This window comes from Triticum dicoccoides, chromosome 4A (genome assembly GCF_002162155.2).
Source record: "Triticum dicoccoides isolate Atlit2015 ecotype Zavitan chromosome 4A, WEW_v2.0, whole genome shotgun sequence".
In the NCBI taxonomy this organism is placed as follows: Eukaryota; Viridiplantae; Streptophyta; class Magnoliopsida; order Poales; family Poaceae; genus Triticum; species Triticum dicoccoides.
Window position 1 is genome coordinate 612,854,618 of NC_041386.1, and position 4,943 is coordinate 612,859,560.

A 4,943-nucleotide genomic window follows, 5' to 3' on the forward strand; every position below is an offset into this window, starting at 1 on the left:
ACCCCTCTCAAGCTACCACATAGATGTGTTGGCCTCATGACTAAGTTCTTTTCACGAGGACATCTGCCATGACAATTCCACGACACACAGAGACTAAATCGGCACCAAGCTGACCAAAGTCCCCCAAGGTTGCGTCGGGCCGGAGACAGTGTGAATAAGCCACGGGGAGAGCAGCTGTCAATTGAACCAACCAGGTCCAGTTGTCATGCCAGATAGAGGTGTGATCGCCGTTGCCAACCCTCATCGATATAAGCAAACAATAGAGCGGGACAAGGGAGGAAAACTTTCCAGGTGGGACTCGAGGCAGTCGGATGATCACCCAGGTACCAACGTTGAATCCAGACAGTCCATGGGTTACAAACGCCACTGAAGATTTTATGAACCATCTTCACAAGGAGGCATGTATTTTGGACCCCAATGTCCATCAAGCCAAGCCTCCCCCCCTCTAAGCGGAGACAACAGGCATCCTGCCAGGCAACCTGATAGTCACCCCCAAAGCACTCACTCGCTCCTTTCTAGAACATGGCCCTATGGTGGCGATGTTGATGTAAATATAGTGAAATCCGTCATGTATAGATGAAATCTGTCAAGTTTAAATGAAATCTGTCATGTTTATATGAAACCCGGCCGTGTTTATATCAAATCCGGTCGTGTTTGATCAAATTCCGTCCTGTTAGTTTGAGTTATTGTCAAAATGTATGCGGCTACGGTTGGATGGCGTTCTCCCGCATCTGTGTCATAGACCGGTCCCCCTGTCCGTGGACGGATGCGGGAAGAAATTTAGAGGTTGCTGTTATAGATGCCCTAATTGACTAATTGTGCCGTCGATATCTGCCATGGATTGAGTGATGTAAGATGAGCAACTTCCGTATCTAAATGAGGTTGATTGATTTCCTGCAGGGATGAAAATATCAACCTTCCATTATTACATGATCGACCTCCTGCTTTCATGAAAAAAAAAGGAAGACTGTCATAGGATGTGAGGGAGCATGCCATGTATTACCAACATACACAACTTGCAAGAACATGATACGTCCAAAGTAGTTGGATTCGGACTTCGGAGCCACTATAGCTTCATCATTCTTGTATACTCGAAAAGTCGAAACATGTCAACTTGTAGGTACTAATTTTGAGTAATTGTGCCATCGGTATCTGCTATGGATTGAGTGGCGTAATTAAGATGAGCAACTTCCAAATCTAAATGTGGTTGATTTCCAGTTCCAGGGATGAAATCTCAACCTTCCATCATCACACGATTGACCTCATGCTTTTGTGACAACTATAAAAAGAAAGACTATATAGTACGTGATCCAACTCTGCCTATGCACTGCGCCGCCGTGTGGCGCGATGGATCTGCTCCCCAGGGCCGGCCCTGGGGCATGAGCAGAGGGGCGACGGCCCAGGGCCCAGGCCGGAGGGGGGCCCATGATGTAGTACACAAATAGTATAGTCCAGCAAAAAAATATACAAGGGAAAAATTATGAAAGGAAGGAAACAAGATGGGCTCGGCCAATCGGATCGCCTGGAAATGCGTAGCGAAGCGTCGCGCACGCAAGTCACAGCCGCTTGATGCACGCGTATGTGTGGAACAAATCAATCGGAATGTCTGGCTTTTCCTTTCTTCTCGAAAATAAAAAAAATCTGACTTTTCCCATTTGTCGCTTGTCGGTTCTTCTTCGTCGTCTCATCAGCCCGTCGCTCCGTCGTTCCTCGCTCGGTGCCTCAGCCGCTCGTTGCCGCCGCGGCACGCAGCAATCCGACAACTCGGCCTTCCAGCAATACGGCAATACATATGTATGCGAACGCAAGTCCGTACCCAATATCCATGTTCGGATGTTCCTGATCCATTCATCCATCCCCAATTTCAGTAGTTTCTTTAGTACGTATATTAAACTATTCATTCATGATTCATCCCATGAAGTATCTAATTTTTGATATATAATTTTCTAATTCAATATTTCATAGTATGTATTTAACCATTCTAATTTTTTGTCATTCTATGTACATGTGTAGGGTTCTGATCATCCAATCTATAAATTTCTAATTCGTTGTCTACTCTTTGCTTCGTAATATTAGGACATTAGCATGCCATGTTGCCTAAGAAGCATTTGTTGGGTGCTGAAAAAAGAAAAAGAAAGAAATAAATACATCTGAAAATTCAACCACTGAAGGGTTCTTTGACAAAGTATGTTACATCTTCAAGTATTGTTGATGTCAGTGAAGAACATAGGCAAGGAACTAATCCCGAGCATGAAAATTCAGATGTTAAGGTCAATGAAGATTGTTAAAGTATACAGAGAAGCAAATAAATTTGGTTCCTATTTGAGGTAATCATGTCATGTTTGTTTTATTTTGCATTGTCCAACAACTATTGTAGTCAAATTTCAAACTAAAGACGTCTGGTTGAAAGTTTACTTTTAGTATTATGCAAATGAAGTTATATATATGTATCTCACACACACACACACATATATATGTCGTTGAGTTCGCCTAGGGCCTCCCGAAACACAGGGCCGGCCCTGCCCGTCCCTGCTGCCCGGGGATCAACGCCGCGTTCGACTCCATCACGCCCGTGCAGCACGGCCAACACGGCGTGTACAGCGTGATCGTGGACCACTGCAATGGCGTCCTCCTCTACGACGACGGCTGGCACTGGGTGCATCGACATCTCATGTAACTAAAACAAAACTGCCGCTCGATGTCCAACTACTGGGTGCATCGACATCTCATGTACCTAAAACCCCTGGTAGTGGTAAAAAGTGCATGCAACGGCCGAGCTCCACGGAACACTTTATTATTTTTTTAACAAAAATAATATTTCCACACATCAAAACAATTTGAAAAAATATACACATAGACTTATATTTATAGTACTAGTATACACCTACAAAATTTCTTGAACACATAATTCCTATGTTATGTACAAAAAAGACAAATATATAGATTAAAGTGGGCCTTTTCTTTGTTTTATCTGGGCTAGACATTTCTCTGTTTTGTGTAGCATGCAAATAATTGAATTAATTGAAGACACTGTATACATACTTGAATAACATGCATATGTATTTATTTAAAAAAATTGATTTTTTTTTGTAAAACGGGCTCCATGGAGCCCGTGCTTTGTAACTCTGCACTCTGGTACCGGTTCGTTACTATATCCATGGAAGTAGCTTCTCTATACAGTTCATGTGTCATTTCCCTGATCTTCGCTTGCGGGAAATAGTGTGTTCTTGTTCAGAACGGAGGATAACATCGGAGACAGTATCTTTGGAATGTTTGAACTCGTGCCATATGTCTCATATTTGCTTCTTTATGTGTGGATCGAAACCACCACCAGAGATCATTAGGATTCCAATGTGATGTGCCTCTGTTACTGTCCTACACAGCCAACATGTACCCTCCGATCCTTTTTTGTATAAGAGAACAAGAATAAGGAAGCACTCATTTTCTGATATGATATTGATGTACCATACCACATGCAGTGTGAAATGTGAAGCGGATGTACCTTTGCCGGAAGTACACCCGGCCGGAGGGATACTTGCTCGAGCTGAAATAATACTCAGTACCCTGCTGCGATGATATAAATTTTAATCTGAATCCACCGTAAAATAATCCAGAAAAATGAAACATGAGATGAGTTCATTAATCCAACAAACCTCCTACCTCAACCTCCTGCGCATAACAAAGACGACCTGTCGGCCTGTCGGCGCTTGAAGCAACTATTGTAAAATTGTTTGCTCTCTATGTTAATACATAGGCACGCAACCCTTGTGCGGGTTCCTGGAAAAAAGCAAAGGCAAGCAATTCGGTGGATATATAGCACTAGTTCAAGTTCAAAGCCGCCGTGCGTACAAAATGCACCAGTGTTGTCCTTATCCCTTGTACTGGCTCTTGTCGACGCGAAAAATTACAACTTTGACTAAGATGTTCACTTGTAGTATGTTTACATAATTAGTATAAAGATACTCCTACATGGAATAAAACTATTTTGCAAGTCAAATATGACATATTTATACATCCTCAATCCATGTACGTATGATTTTTGCAATCTAGTAAAATTCTTGGTTGGATCTGGTTCCTCGACTCGCTTTTGGCTAGCCTCGTGGGAGGGACGGCTCTCCCTCTCTCTCTCTCTCTCTCTCTCTCTCTCTCTCTCTCTCTCTCTCTCTCTCTCTCTCTCTCTCTCTGTGTGTGTGTGTGTGTGTGTGTGTGTGTGTTTTCTTACTGCTCCAACCAGGTAATCTCTATTTCGGTTCGGTGCTTGCTGTGTCCAACTGGGATCTTGGTCTGCGGCGGACGTTGTCTCCCTAAGAGTTGGCGGATTGGCAAGCTCTCACAACTGTCATGTCAGTGCTCTCAGAGACTCCGGACCAAATCTCTTGGCCCCACTCCTCCTCGGGCAAGCTCTCAACTAAATTGTTGTACCTAAAGCACTCTTGTGGTAACCTATCTCCTCGCCTCAAGGGCCTCTGGTGAGCTCGGATCCCGCTTAAGATTAATATCTTTCTTTGGCAGCCCATCGGGCGCGAGCTTCCGACTAGTGACCAGATTCTTAAATGTAATGAAAATGCGTCTTCGCTTTGCTTTCTCTGTGGCCGCACCGGGAACACTGAACACATTCTCTTTAACTGTGATTTAGCTAAGCTTGGCTGGAATTGTGTTCGATCGTGGCTAAACTAGCTTGGGACCCATCTTCCTTTGATGATTTCCTCCCTCTTATCTTGAACCTCCCCGACTAATTCTCTGGAGTTTTGTGGATTTCTTTTGGGGCTATGGCATGGGCTTTGTGGAATATTTGAAACAAATTTATGATTGAACATGTATTCTGTAACAAACTGACTGATGTTTTATTTAAATTGGCTGCCTTTCTTCAGTAGTGGAACCCTCTCACTGCGGATGTTGATGATGTTGCCCTTATCATTGCCAAGATCCGAGCTTCCGCCATC